The 16,015-nt window shown below is 45.8% G+C and overlaps 1 protein-coding gene across 3 annotated transcripts in view; it reads right to left on the bottom strand.

The window, feature by feature from the left end:
* The window catches only part of FSTL4 (follistatin like 4), a 239,883-nt gene that overhangs the window by 113,259 nt on the left and 110,609 nt on the right, over positions 1 to 16,015 (bottom strand). The gene's annotated exons all lie outside the window — the stretch shown is intronic.

The raw sequence follows: 16,015 nt of genomic DNA, 5'->3' as shown, positions 1-16,015 counted from the left end.
AGAGCTCTCAAGCCACTAGCTCTGAAGTGATGACGGTTTGGCTGGAGGAATCAGATTAAACCTTCACGACCCTCAGAGCTCCTGCTATGCTCGCAGCAGCCAGCTCTTCCCTGGCTCTTCCCCAGGGAACGCCTTGCCCTGATTTAAGGGCATCCTCTTAGTGGAGAAACATCCGCATGCCCAAAGTGGTATAAGATGTTACGGCCCTTTTCTGGTCAACTGCTGTCTGGCAGAGCTTGGCGGAATGAAGAATGGCAACTGTCTTTTTTGTGCAAATCCGTTTGCATTAGTGTAGACCGAAGTGCCTGGTGCCTTGCCGGAACCTGGCTGACTCTGCCTTGGAGCGGACCCTGGTGCACCCTCAGGCTCCAGCTGTCCCACGCTGTGTGGGCATCAACCATCACCCACCAACAGCACCGGCACATTCCACTCTTCCCATTAGATGCTCTTTTCCCTGTAATGTATTTTCTCTACAATGTAGATGCCCTTATTCTCTATAATGATGGTTTTAAAACAACTTTATTATTTTACGTCCCATCACTGACCCTGTTGGATTAAATCTGAGGGAACCTGGTCTCACCTCGGTTTAAGGGACAATAGTCTTGTAGATCTGCTCCCCAAAGACTCCAAACGTGACTCCTCTGAAAAATAACAGAAGACTCTGGCATCCTGACAACTAGTGTCCCTGTCCTTTTCTTGCTGAGCTGCACCATTTTCGGTCCTTTGGTCCCACTCCAACCAAAACCCAATTAAAATTCCAGGCAGGAGGCATTTCTCCGATAGCAAACCCATCTACTGTCATGATATTTTTTTCCACCCTACATATTTTGTGCTCACAACTTCAAAAGCACCATGACTTGAGAAGGTGAGAGAGGACAGACTTCACTGGGCAGGTCAGTGCCCTACTGCTACCTGAGCAATAAGTGCAAGGCAAGGCTTATTTTCCACCCTCAACTCAGACCCTTCTGGTTTCGAGAGCTTCTCACTGCTCAGGGATACTGAGCAGCTGCAAAAATTTTCCTTCTCTCTAAACAACCTCCAAAGAGCTCTTGGTCCCACACGGGAACAGTCTCATTTTAAGGAAAAAACGAGGCTACTCGGTGACTATTAGTCTTGTTTACTATTTCTGGGTTTTTTTGGCATTTTTTTTCCAACCCTGTCATTTGATGGCTATTGTGAAGGCAGTTTGAAGAAATTTATTTCTTCCAATCGTGCGCTTATTTAAGAGAAAAATTGATCGCCGTATCCAGTGTAATCAAGGAATTTTGCAATCCTGTTGTAAATACCGTTTTAGCTCCTGCAATAATAGTTTTTCTGAGCTGGAGTTTGCCTTTCTCTTCAGTCAAATCTTAATCCCAGAGAAGTGTCTAAGGCTAATAAAGACAGGGAAACCTATTTAATTTGCTTCCAACTCCGTTTCTGCTACGTGGTTTCCATTTGTGAGCACAAGCACAGCTCCAGGGAAGCCAAATGGTGATACCCGGGTGGCCTGTCCCACTTATGTGGTCCTCCTACAGCGGGGACCACCCCATGCCGGGATCTACGTGTGCATCACAGCCGGCAGATCCGCTCACCCTGACAGCTCCCTTTACCCCGTTTTATTTCTCACTTCCTCCTGTCAGCTGTTGCCAGAAGCTTATGCCAAAGCAGCTCTTCCTTTGCGGCCTCCAGACCTTTTATTTTCTGCAGTTGGGTGTTTTTTGCAGATATCCCCTAACTTTTGCCTAGGGCAGTGCTTTCCCAGCCTTCCTCCCTTGGTGGCCTCCTGACTCACCTCCACCTTAACCCTCTTTCTGACCACAAAAGGCAGAATTGGAAAAGGACCTTAGAGCTTCTGAAGCCCCCTCATCTAACAGCCCTTCTCACTTTATTAAGCTTATATTGAGAACTTCCCTGGCTAACAGCACTCTGGCACCAGTGTGATGCCATGCACCTGCTTGGAGGATTACCTGGGTAGGATAGTTGGTTGAACACTGGAGCCTCAGCCAAAACTGAGCAGAACTGCATGATTAAACAGAATTTCTAGCATGAATCGTGTGTAACAGCAAAATATAAGCGGTATGTGCAAGGAGCAGATGTTTGAATCCAAACATTGCATCTCTATTCCTGCCCGTGTGGGACCTGACCAGGTCACCCACTGGTGATGTGCCCAGGCTCTCGACCGTGTTGCACGGTGCGAGCCGGGAGATGGCGATTTCCTCTCACTATATTATAACCCCCCGAGATTTTTCCACACTCTGAAAACAAAGCCACCCCAGAACTGCTCTTTTCAAAAAAAGTACACACTCATCTGGGCTGCAAGACAGCCCAGGGTAGGTGTGCTCATTTTGGGACTCTAAGGCTCTACAGTGACCAGACATAGATGCTGGAGGCACCCTATAAAAGACATCACCTCCTCCTCCTCTCCACCCAGGAAAGGAGGAGACACATTCAGGCAACTTGAATTGTTTGGCAAGGCAATGCCAAGGACAGCTAGGCTCTCCTGTAGGAAAGATCCTTCCCCTCCTTTACTAGGCATTATTATTTCATCTTTTAACCCGTCTTCCCTATGGAGACTGCTAACAGTCCTCGGAGCTGGTTGTATAGGTCTTGCAAAAGGCAGCTCTGTATTTTCTCTCCTTCCCACCTGCCCCTCTCCTGCTGTCGATGACACTCATAATCTTCTTACATTGTGCCTGGGATCCACCAGCTTTATCTACTAAATACTGTCTCTTTAGGCTTCCGGCAGCACTGCTACCTCTGGCACGATTGCTGTTCTTTCAGGTATTACAACCATAGCTGTTAAACAAAAAGAATCACAGAAAAACCATCTGGATGCCCTCTCGCTTATCCCCATTCTTGTCTCCGCTGTGCTAAGTGCCCCCAGCAGTTTCCTTTGCAACACGAGCTCATCATTAGCAGTTTATCTCATCTCAGGCTGCTCTCATTGGTAGGTCTCATTAACGGATGTCTCTCAGCTTGGTTTCCTTGTTAGTGCTTCCCAGGGACTTGGATTCTGTTCGCAATTGTGACCAGCTCAGACAAGTTTCGTATTTCCAGAGGTGGCTTGCTTGGAGGAGGGTGTCCCAGCCTGCACTCTGGGATGTGACCGCCACCGCTCTTCTGAGATGGGTTTCGAAGGACTTCTTCCCTTCCCTGTTTTTGAACACTAGAAATGCCACCATGTGTGCTTTACGTGCCTGTGTTGTACTACTGCCAGCTGATCCAAACTTGAGCACAGGAAGTTCCACCTCAACATGAGGAGGAACTTCTTTCCTTTGAGGGTGGCAGAGCCCTGGTGCAGGCTGCCCACAGAGGTGGGGGAGTCTCCGTCTCTGCAGACATTCCAAACCCACCTGGACGCGTTCCTGTGCCACCTGCTCTGGGTGACCCTGCTCTGGCAGGGGGTTGGACTGGATGATCTCCAGAGGGCCCTTCCAACCCTATGATTCTGTGATTCTGTGATCCCCTGTCCGTATCGGCTACTGATGGGCTCAGGGCACCATTCCCACCACACAGCCAAGGGAACCAAGACACAGAGAGCTGAAGAGACAGATTTGGGATGAGCCAAAACTGCTATTCTGTCTTCCATGCCCTAAACTAGTTCTCCATTTACTTGATCATATTTCTCCACTACTTTATACGAGGGCTGGCTAGAAAAAAAAAAAAAAGTCACACACGTTCCTTTTCCATCTTTAACCATAACCCCAGTATGATTTATTCTGCTGATTCCAGGAGGAGAGCTAAGGGCATACCACAGGCATCTGACATCAAAACTAAAAGCTGATCATCTAACACAGGCTTTTTTTTCACATGAACTTTAATAACAAGACATAATGCCACTATCTTCGGATTCCAGCTTAGGAATTTAAAAAATAATAAAATAACTCAAAGGCCACCTTCCCATTTCAAGAGACTCTGCATCACTTCTACCAATGGCCGTCCCACTTTTTGAACACAAGCCTAATTTGACAGCAAGGCTTTGTACAACAAACACAAGTCTTCCCCAGGAAAAGCTGCATGGTTTTTGTACTGTGGTAGGATGCTCTGGGCAGAGACACCTTTGTTCCCATCCATCCCGCTGCTAGAGATCAGCCCGTATCCGCCCTGGGAGCTCTATCCCTCCCGTGAGCCCTACATCCCACTTCGTAGCCCTCAGAAAAAAACGCTGGTGACTTTCAAACAAACCTCACACAAGGTGCAGCTCCCTCCTGTGCTCTTTGGATAAAACTTCAATATACTTGCCATGCTCAAAATACAGGGATTTCTGGCAATTTTTTTGGGGTAGAAAGAAACAGACCATTAAATACCTCCTTCGGCAGCAGCCTACAGTGGCTCTCCATCCTCGAGCCCTACTCCTGTAGCAGCCACGGTCGTGGGACGTAGGATGGAGCCGAAAGCGAGGAACTGCACTGCGACCCCCCAGCCAGGGAATCCCACGATTCTCCCCCTCCACACCGGGGTAGATTTCTGAATACACAAGCCCTTTTTATCTGTTTACAGCACTTTCAAAACCAGTGAAGCCTGGCACTGTTTGAATGAAAAAAACCCCAAACAGACAGGCAAAGAAAAAACAATAAGACAGAAGAAAAGTAAAAGAAAAATCCAGCGTATTAAGGTCTGATTGCTAAAGTGTGGCCACCAACCGTCACATTTACATGCTCTGCTCACGCCGAGCAATGCTGTTTCTTGCTCTGTTTTGCAGGGGCTACGTAATTCATCCTGTTTAGCACTTCTGCATGGTTTGGCAGATAAATTATTGATCAGCCTGCCAAGAAACACAGAGTGCCATTCTGTTTTCATGTCAGAACTCGGTAATGAACTACATTTATCAAGAGCATCCTCTCTGTGAAAGGTCAGTGGTGAATGTGGCTAAATTGTGATGACAGATCATTAATCCAGTTCCCTCAATAATTGCCCTCTTTAAGAATTTTACTCTGGGTTTCTGTGAATTCGAGCAGGTTTTTACAGTGGGATCCCCGAGCAATCTTCAGCCCGCTTCTGAGTCAAAGCAGATAACGGAGAAACAGCAAGTCTGGGGAATAAACGTCCTTCAAAGGAATGCAGTTAACATAAAATAAAAATAAAGTGAGGAAGCGCAGAGCTTGCTTTGATGGGTAAACTAATCTCCCCGTAAAACATTATTGTGCAAGGTGCCTTACGATGCAGTGATTACTAGAAATATCAGTACTATAAATATCAAAAATGATCTGATAACAGCTATAGAGCACCAAGGTTGAAGTCCTTGGTGCACAGCTAGCCTGACAGTAGGTGGGAACCTACCCACGTACAGAAGTCTTTGGAGGATTTGAGCCCCGCTGGTTACTGAGCTATTTTTCGGCACAACAACAGGTTGGTGGCACCAGCAGCTCTTCGTAAAATCCGTGACAAAAGCTGCGCGGTCATTAGCATCCAGGCTAAGTACAAAAGAATGTGATTATCCGCACAAGAAGGTATATACCGAGATTCAAACTTCTTGTGGCCTTCCAAAAGCCCCGGAGGAGGTTCCCCTGGGCGCAGCCCACGTGCTCTCAGCTCTGGGCTCCAGCCCTGGAAAATCTGTTGCTAATCCCAGTAATCCCTGGCTCCCTGCATCCCACACCATCACCTGCCAGAAATCCACCCGCAACGGCAGGACCACCCCGGGGGAGCATAATAACAACCCAGCACAAATAAACCACCACCGAAGGGGAACTCCAGTGACACTAATTTTCACGGAAACCCTTTGCCACCGCCAAATGTGGTAATAAAGAGCAGTTTGGAGCAGGCTGAGGAGTGTCATTTCTAAGGCAGGAGGCACCGGGGGTGTCATTTTATTCGACAGTTCCTCTTAGCCCGTGCTGGCTATTTTCGGCTGTTCCTATGGCAGTTTTCTAGCTCCAGGAAAAAATTCAGTCCAGGAGATGGAAGCACTAAGCTTTGCTTTCTCATCCGTTTCCACAGGGCAAAAGAGATGTGGTTGCCAAAAATAACATTTCTAGACAAAATCAAAGGATTTGAGAAAGATTTTGTTTTCAAACAGCCCATCCTTTTCATATGCTTTACTCAGGCTTTATCTGGGTATTGTTAGAAGCATCAGAAAAGGACTAAACTAAAATGTTACGGGATACAAATTTATTTATGAGCGTGGCTCCTTAATTCTTGTGCCATTTAAGGCTAAATTGCCTATCAGCAACAGCCCATTTTCATGCATACAAAATGAAAGTGCCGGCATGCCTAAACTGCGAAAATGCGGTCCCAAAACATCAGGCTGCTGAGTCTGGGCAAGACGATGATGTGAACTCTTTACACCAATAATCCGTGGCCTCCTGGCCCGTTTGACTTGACAGAGCGGGTTTACACAGGGACAGGAAAATTAAAGATGACTTCAGTTCTTCAGGGGTCTCACTGCAAATCCCCATTCCTCCACGCAAATTTTCTATCTGTCTCTTTCTATCTATCTTCCTCTTCCTTTAATTGCTCTTTTTTTTTGCACGTGCACGGAGAGATTTGATGGACTTTCCTCCTACTTTTCCTGTGTGGTTGGAAAAAGGAAGGAAAAAACCTGCTTTTCTCAACAAGTTGCATAAACAGACTCCTCTGAGGAAGCGTAGCAGCTCGCTGCAGTACGACAGAGAGAATACGGAGAAAGCTTGGTGAAATTCAGACGTCTCTGGCAATTTAGAGACGTCTGCGAGTTTTGAACCTTCCCCTGCTCTGCATTTTATAGGCTGTAAGTAGTAGGTCTGAGCAAACCAATTTAGGGTGGAGAAAAATTAACCCAAATCTTAATGTATGAGAAGTCAGGGTATCAACCATTTGACTTTTGATCGCTTGGAGAAGGCTTCCTGTGAAACGCCAGGCAGCGCGTTGCAGCAATTACCCTGCAGGTAATGGCTCTGCGGTGTTCCTGTGATACCTGATAATCACGCAAGGAGCATCCTGCCGCCTCCAAACGCCACCAAATACGGGGATCTTCACTGGCGCCATGCACCGAGGAAGCCACGTGCTGTAGACGTGACATTTAGGCAAAATTGGCTAATTGCATGGTGCTCCCATCGCAGCGCTACCTGCCCGCCTACTTTCCACACGGCTAAACCCCTCAAACGCCCGAGTACCTATTTTATTCCTGTTTTGAATTTACAAGTTAAGTGAAACTCTGGTAAAGTTCCCGCAAAGAGGAGCAGATGTTTAACATCATGCAAATTCAGGAACATTAGCAATCCTTCAGCTGCTACTGCCGAAAAAATTCAATTAACAATAAAAGCCCAAACTAACTTGCTTATCTCAGGGATATGTTTCAGTTAATAAGATGCACATTTATCAGATATCCATATATAATTTAGCAGCAACTGGGAGCTCACCGAATATATCACAGAAATGGAACGGAATATATACTATGAAGTAGATACTATTAAACACTAGACATTTACAACCTGTAAGAGTTAAAACTTGCCTCAGCGTATATTTATTTCAATATTTCATTTTATTAAAAGAAAAAGCACCCATCTATTACTCCGTGAGCTTTTAAAATATATTAAAAAACTTACAGCATCAGAATATAAATTCCCCGTTCCATAAACAAAAACTCTATTCCTACCTTAAACAATTACCTCCCAAACTGCATAAACCTGCATGAATCACACGCCTTAGCCCCAAACGCACAGGAAAAGAGACGGATGGTTTTCCAGCCTTTTGCAGGAAGCCCAAGAATTACAGCTTGGTTTACCGAGTCTGAGAGCAAGTTCGAGATTTGTATCCTTCCCGGGAGGGAGCGGGCAGTGGTCCAGGCAGGAGAGGGTAGGAGCAGCCCTGGAGAGGGAGGCAGAAGGAAGCTTGCAGGTGGGAAAGCACGCGATAAATGTAATTTATCAAGTGCCTATCACTGCCTGGGTGGTACGCCACAGATTTACAGATTTTTAAGCCAGAAGGGATCATGTGAGCACTCTGACCTCCTCCACTACACAAGCATGGGATTCAACAAGATTCTACCAGCAGCAGCTCCATAATTTGTTTGCTCTATAGCACACCTCCTAGGAAGGCTTCCAGCCCTGATTTAAGCACATAAGAGGAGTTTTTCAAATGATTACTTACTCTCAGTGGGCAAACGTATTTTATTTTTAACTTGTTTAGCTTCAATTTCTATCTACTGAATTTTTTTATGCATTTATCTGGTACATCAAACTGTAAGTCTTATATCCCATCTGTCACCTTCCCAGGTTTGTGTTGATGCTGGGCTCAGCTCACACCTTACCTGTCCTCTCCGATGGACTGTGGGATAGAGTGGCTCTCACTAAGGCAGCTCATGTCCTGAAAGACTGTTTTTTTTTCTCTTTTCTGGTAATTTTATCATCCCACGGTGGGCACCAGAACGACCATGGCCACATTTGCGAGAACCTTTGGCTTCTGGTCAGCAACAGGTGACTCTACTGCAATTCAACGGCCACCCCCTGAGCTGGATCAGACACTTCGTGGTACACTCCCACAGAGAGCCCGAGCCCGTTCCCAAGCCTGGGATTTCTAGAAGATTATGGTGAACAATTGCTTCCATCCCACCAGGACATCTCTCCCAAAGACGCACTCAGACAGCGTTCCCTAACACCATTTAGCATAAAGAAGATGTAACTAACAGCAATGCCTGGGCTGGGAAAGTTTTCTATGCGATAGCATAAGCAAACAAAGCTATTCCTACTGCTGTTTTTATTATTTGCTGCCTGCCGAATATTAGCTGTTATTTTTATGTTAAACAATTAAAAGCGTGAAGCCAGAAACAATGCCGTGAACATCAAGGCAGAGGAAGAAGGAACGCTGCGCAGTCAAGGCAAACAATTCACAACTGACCCCTACACCGCTTGTCCAAACTATTCGCTGAGCACAAATGTAGTAATAGAAATCACGAGTGAATTATGCACGATTCATAAAGAGAAAACTGGCTTTGTGTAACGATTAATTTATTTGCAACGCAGCCCGCTCTGCTATAAATCTATCGCTCCACACGGAGGCATGATCTTACACACACGCACACTCACACACCCAACGCTACACGTCCGTTGTGTACTCTCTGCAAATTACATTTTGTCTTCAGAATGTATTGTTTTTCTCCGTAAAAGCTATTAAGCTAAATTAGTGATGCTGCATCCTAAGTTGCAGATGCGGGGGTTGGGAGCAGGGGAGGAAAATGCGCCACACACAGCTGTTTTTAACAGTGACAACAAAATGAGCTTAAAGAATGTCTAATTACTTAAGAACCCAACCCAAAACAAATCTGCAGCGTAATGAATTGATTCAATTATGGAGAAACACTGTATTGAAACAGCCTGGGAAGACACTGAGGCTTTTGTAAAGGTTAAGAAAAAGAAGAAAATAAGTCAAGAGAGGGGTCTGGTCAGACGCAAGGTGGGTGCTGGGGATGGCGCCCCCAGGAGGGACCCACACACAGATGGGGAGGGAGCTGCAGGTCGGGTCCAAGGGGCTGGATTTGGCAGGGGAGCGGCGCCGGGAAGGCGAGGGCTGGCGTAGATGGGGAGCAGAGCAGCCAGCGCTTCTGAGGATAATTAAGTGGGTATGTTGTACATGCCTTGGAAGAGCACGGACTTAGAGGATCAAATTATGCGTGGCTGCCAGCTGCCTTGGGGAATCTGAAGTGCAGAGAGGTGACAGCAGGACTCCAATAGCAAATTCTCTGAGATGCTGAGGGCAGATCTGGTGGTGGCATTTCACAGGGAGCTCAGGAAGGCGCTCGGCTGGGCTCGCACAGGTCCAGGCGCAACCGGAGTCCCAGGACGCTCCTTTTCCTGCTCCCACAAAGGGGCTGGAGAGCAGGCAAATAGCCAAGCAACACGAAACGAAGTGCATTAGCAAACTTGTCACAGGGTGTTGAGGTAGCTGTTTGCTTCCTGAACACAAGTGACTTCTCAGAGAGTCACCGTCATCTAGAGAGTGTCCTCGGGAAAGACACCGCTGCTCTTCCTCCCACGGGAGCCTGACTTTGCTGTGCTCAGCCTGGTCCACAAGGGATATTTCATGTTATTACACTTTACAATACGAAAACCAAAACAAAGAAATAACAACAAAAGGTAAAAATACCTATCTATGAAAAGCCACGCTTCTGGATAGCAAAGGCTGAGCAGAGCTCCTGAAAACAGGGGTGTTCTGCACAAATCCAGACGTTGATTTCTGTTTCATTGCTTCAACAAATCCTAGAATGGTTTGGGTTGGAAGGGACCTTAAAGATCATCCAGTTCCCACCCCCGGCCCTGGGCAGGGACACCTCCCACCACACCAGGTTGCTCCAAGCCCTGTCCAACCTGGCCTTGAACCCCTCCAGGGATGGGGCAGCCACAGTTTCTCTGGGCAACCTGGGCCAGGGGCTCACCACCCTCACAGCAAACAATTTCTTCCTGAGATCTCATCTAAAACTCCCCTCTTTCAAAATGAATCCAATCCTACTGTGCAGGACTGACATCTCCATCCGTGCGATCTCTGCTGTCTGGGGTCAAATTGTCCTTCCCAAAGCCCAGATGCTCCCTGTCTGAGCTGCACAGTCCAATGTGGCACTTCAGGAAACTCCATATTCAGTCTGTACAAAGTTGTACAACTAAAAAAACCCTGCTTTTAGAAAGATTTAACTGGATTATACCTACTCTACATATTTCCTCATGCTTTTGCTGTAAGGATGGTTGGGTGAGAGAAGTGTCTTTCCATGGGGTGAACCCTTTGGACCACCAGCGATGGTAGGAAGGCTCTGCATGGTGTGATTTTGCTGTGATGGACAAAAGGAATATATGGGGAGGAGCTGCAGGAGCGCAGGGGGATTTTATTGAGGTTGGGGAGCAGTCTGCACTAATGCAAACTTCTCCCTGTCCCATGTCTGGCCAGTCCATTTAGAAGCTCTGAGATGAGGCTCTCGCCTTGCCTTCAGAGAGCTCCCAGCATGACGTTAGAACCTCCAAGGGCTGCCAAAACACAAACAATATGAATAAATACATATTTATTCTCAGATCAACAGATCTGCTGGGACACTTCTATCTGCAAACACAGTAGCATCGGATGTGGTTGTCAGTGAAGGATTACAGCTTCAAGTACAGAAGCAGCAAAAGCAGGAGATGGACAAGAAGTTAAGAGCTACCATCCGTGGTTTGATGCACACAGTTGGAGACCAGAGGCAAGGGAAAAAACCAAAACAAACACATCAACAGGTAAACAAGAGGAAGACTTGTTTTAAAGCCAATAAAATTTTTTTACAATGCACTAAACATCAATTTACACCTGTTACTATGCTTTCATTTTAATTTTTGCACCTGAGATTGCTATTTCTAAATGAAGGGAATAGACCTGGCAGACCGTTAATATTTGGGGAGTGCTGCCTTATTAATGTTGAAGCCAAACCTTTGTGCTACTTTATTAATGCTAAAACACCTGAAGACAAAATCTACGACACATCCACTTGTCACCCTGAACTGGAAGAGGTTAATTTTTGAACAGTGATGACCAGCTTAGCTCACTCTTCACTTCGGAAGTTACATGAGGAAGAGTCTTGATCCATCGGCCTGGGTGCCCAGCAAGCCCTGGCTACCTTTTCACCGTAGCCTATTTGCGATCTTCATTTCTATATGGAAAACCTCATCACAACTTTAACCCAGACATCCTGCAATTTAAATTAACCAAACCAAACAGGCTTTTGTTAGATAAACGGTACGTTTTCTCCTTATGCCTGCTTCCGCTGATGATGCTACGCAATCTGCCGTTTGACATTTTACAATCCTCTACCTTATTCCTATTAGAGAAAGCAAAATTGTCTGGATTCTTCCAGGAAATAACCAATGCTCACTTTTTTATGGCTGACTGGCACATATATCAAATACTTCTAGATAGCAAATGCATTATTTCAAAGCTTTAATAAACATTAAAGCCCTCTGGCACTAATGTAAATTTTACTGATCCTATTGTGCTCTGAAAACTTACTTTTCCAAACAATTCACTGGCTTCTACTGTCAGAAGGAGCACTTCGCCATCACTCTGTACTAGGGATTCCCGTGAATCCGACTCCCTGCTAAAGGTACTGTGCCTCCTACTGTCTCGTTTCTTACCAGTACCATGAAGTACGCAGGGGAAATGTGGCCAGCAATGTGTACGATAAAGGCTACTGCATGCCATCCTTGGTGATGGATGGAGTCAAGAACTTTACATTTTTTTCTTGGGTATTTGTGTAAACAGGTTTTCCCTGCTGCCGCCTTAGGGGCCCTCTTGCTTCTATCCCGTGACCGCAGGCTCTGCCCTGGGACAGCTTCATCCTCTACCACAGGAACCGTTTAAGCAATTCTGAGCCAGCCACTGTCTACGGTCACCCTGTTTCTCTCAGTAACATCCCCACTCAGAAGGTGTGTGATGTTTACAACTGCCCCTGCAGACAGGGAGAGCAGAGGGTACACGCACAGGCTGGCAATGAGTTCTCCTGACATTTTCAATCCAACTGCAATAAGAAAACCCCAGAATTCTCCCCAGACCGTGTGTCCTTCCGCATCCTCACAACCAAAGACATTCAGCGAAACCCGCTGCAAAACAACAGCCCATTTTAGGCACTTCCCCACCTTGCACATGAACTGTGAAGTCTCCAAGATCTTCTTGTGAAGCACTAAAGGACAACAGCATTACAGTAAGCAGGAGCATTTATTATTGTTAAGGATGTATGTAATGGTCTAATAACGACGTGCTGTGACTGTTGTTCAGATGTCATTAGGAGACCTCTCAGGCACCTCATTAGTAGATTGTAATGTTCACCCTAACGGGCATTACCGTAATTATAAAATGTTAACTTCTAAAGAGGAAAACACGTTCAAGGAGGGAGAAGGTACTTCTAATGTAAAAAAAAAAAAATTAAAAGGACTAAACCTTCACAGAAAACTCTTAAATTGGTCCAGCAACAACAGATTAAATGGAAACATTTACAATACTAATGTCCACCTACTCCTCCAGAATTTGATGAGGTCAAAACCACTCCACTGCAGTACTCGTGAAGGTTTGCAAAATAAGAGTTGGATTTTTGTTACTATAATCATCCTGCACAACATCTGCCACCCCAGAAATCAAGAGAGCCTCCCGTGATGGATAGTCAAAATTTGCCGCTTAATGACAGAACGTCCTGCCTATGTAAATTCTTCCCGTGTGATGAATGTTGCAAACAAGGACTCTCGTTTCCTACTGCACCAACTCGTCCACTGACGACAACATTCAACCCGGCTACACCTTTTAGTGGACCTCGACCTGCCCGTACCAAGGCAGCGGCAGCATGACAGCTCTTGAGGCTCCAACACAGAGAGGAGAACACAAATACATCTGCTCTACCTTCCCGTTTTCAACACAAACCCAACGTCGCTCCTCCTGCCCTCTTCCCGTCGGAGCCCAGACAACAGAAACTATTCAATTTGTATTTCTACTTTAAATGCACGTATGAGGAGCAAATGCAGCAGACCAACAAACAGAATGAATAAATAAAAGCTCACCAATGCAACAGGCTGAATTTCGGGGATGAATTCCTCTCCTATTTCTTCATGGGATTTTTTTTTTTTTTCTTTTCTCTTAAGCGCTATAATGATAGATGATGAATGGGACAGTCATCTAAGCACTAGAAGTGCTTTGCTGCTGACAACGCAAATAACCTTTCTGCGGTTCAGGGTACCAATTCTGGAGTAGATCTGCTGGAGGCCTGTCAAGATAACAATATCCCCACACTGAACCGTCGGCAGTGGGATTTTTCATTATATATGTCACTAAAGTACAGAGGGAAGCTTCTTACTGCAGAAATAAGGGGATGAAAACATGTTTTTCCTGAAGATTTTCAGCACCGAGAGTGACAGATATTCCCGGGTAAAGCACGAATGACAAATCACTATGTTTTGATCTGCGAGAGCACTACACTGAGCTTCTGTCGAGAGGGAATTAGCACGATTTAAAGGCTGGGACACAGGGAGTGATGGCCCGGGGGAGCTGCCTGCCTCGGCACTGCACGGTTGGTGCCAGAACTTCTGTCCCATCCTGCAAAGCCTCAGCTCGTGTCTGCCTGAACAGGCTCCATGGAGATACCCCCTAAAGACAGGGCTCCCCAGATTTCCATCTCTCAATTCGGATGAGGATTGCCTCTCCCATGGCAAACCCACACACTGCCTGTTTCTGCCTTGGCTGCAGCTGAAACGCCCAAATCTGGGCCATGGTGGAGAGGATGGAGTCACCGCAGGGCATCTCCCTCGGTGCCCTGCTGTATCCCGACAGCCACCCCCAGCTTCAGAGACTTTTTGGGATTAGAAAGGAAAGAGGGAAGAAAGCACAGCACTAGACACTTCCAAAAGAAAAGAGTTAAAGCCGTTTACATTCACATCTCAAAAAAATAGTTACCATCTTAATACCCTTCCTGCCCAAACGGCACTACAAAAGACACCCCCAACTACGGTGGTGAACTTGTTTTATGTACCAGGAAATCTTTTATTTTCATTTCCTGCTCCGTATTCATAACATTCTGTATTTATTTCAAGTGCATTAAGGATAATATAAGGGACAGACACAAGTGATGTGGTCCTGTGGTTCCCAGGGCTCTACCGCCCGATGACCCAACCTGACTCCCCACCCTTACGCTCACAGAAACCATAACGTGTCCCACGGGCTTATTCACGATGTACAACCAGCTTCATTCCCACAGAGATCATCAAAATCCCACCTAGCTGTGTCCAAACAGCACAGGACACAAATGAAACTCAAACCCCTGAAGAGGATAAAACTCTGAGGTTTATTACAGCTGGGAGATTAAAATTCAATATTGCGGCAGAGAAGGATGTTAAAATGCTGCACAGATTTAGCTCCTCTTTGCTCAGAGAGGCAGTTTGATAATGGTAAGTCTGGTTTAACACAGTTTTATTGACATAAATTCTATTTGTTGAGGGCTCTGAAGAAGCGATGCTTGCGCCTCGCACTCCCAGCCACCAGGTACCCAAAATTATTTTCTTTCTTTCCCAGGAAAGGGATGCAGCTGAACCTGAATTACGTAGGTGTAATTCACCACGCCGCACGCGTTGGGCATCGCAGAGTGGCTGTGTTGACACTACAATAAGAGCAAAGGTCTGGATGCTGAGCGCTCTGGAGAAGGGATGTAATTAAGTATAATGGAAGGAAGTCCTTCCAATGTGGCAGGTTCTGTAAGATACTAAGACTTGTTGATAACATGCCTGTTTACCCAGAGAAAAACCTTTTCTAATCATCTCGGCATCTTGCTAAAACCCCCTGCAAGAGTACAAAGACTCAGAGCTAATGAGAGAGTCAAATCAGTTCATACATGGTCTTGCACAAATGCTTTTCTCCCTGTCTTTAGCACCACATAAAATACAAGAGCTGTAGAAAATGAGTGAAAGTTCCTGCTCTAGAAGGTAAGCCAAGGAATTTAATGCCATTTATTAGAAGCGGGGTCAGGCCCTCACAGTCATGTCAGGTCTTTCTCATACGCCGCGTGGTTTTGTGATGTACAAACTAAGATGTATCACTACAAATTTCTGTTAAACCATTTGGAATATGACAAAAAGTGAAAAGGGGGATTCAGTGTTCAAGCTCTAATTAAAAATTTAGCCAAATCACATGGCAGGCAATGAAAACGACTTGCACACCGCAGCCTCCCACCGTCCTCCTACTGCCCCTGCCTGCCTTCCAAATATCTCAAAACCACAGCCAGGCAAATTAAAACAGCACCAAAATTTGTAGTCTGCCATGTCTTTACCACTTTGCTTCTAAAGCCAATAAAAGATAACATATTAACGCTGCGATTACAGGGTGATTGCGATTTTTGCAGAGGATTGCTCCCACTCTGCTCACCCGGGGTTTACGATGGTGGAACACCAGGGAGTTTGCAGGACTTAGCCTTCCTCGTTTTGCAGCACAGAAAAGATGACAGGAATCAAAATCTGTGCTTATTTATTTCAGTACCTTTTTCCTACAGTCAATAAATAAATAAATAAATAAATGCATGCATTTTCTGGGTTTAATTTCCCACCCATGTAAGATAGAAGTTTGGACATTT

This window comes from Rissa tridactyla, chromosome 11, assembly GCF_028500815.1.
Source record: "Rissa tridactyla isolate bRisTri1 chromosome 11, bRisTri1.patW.cur.20221130, whole genome shotgun sequence".
Taxonomy (NCBI): domain Eukaryota; kingdom Metazoa; phylum Chordata; class Aves; order Charadriiformes; family Laridae; genus Rissa; species Rissa tridactyla.
Note: the sequence above shows the minus strand (reverse complement) of the source record. Positions and strands in the feature narration are given on the sequence as shown.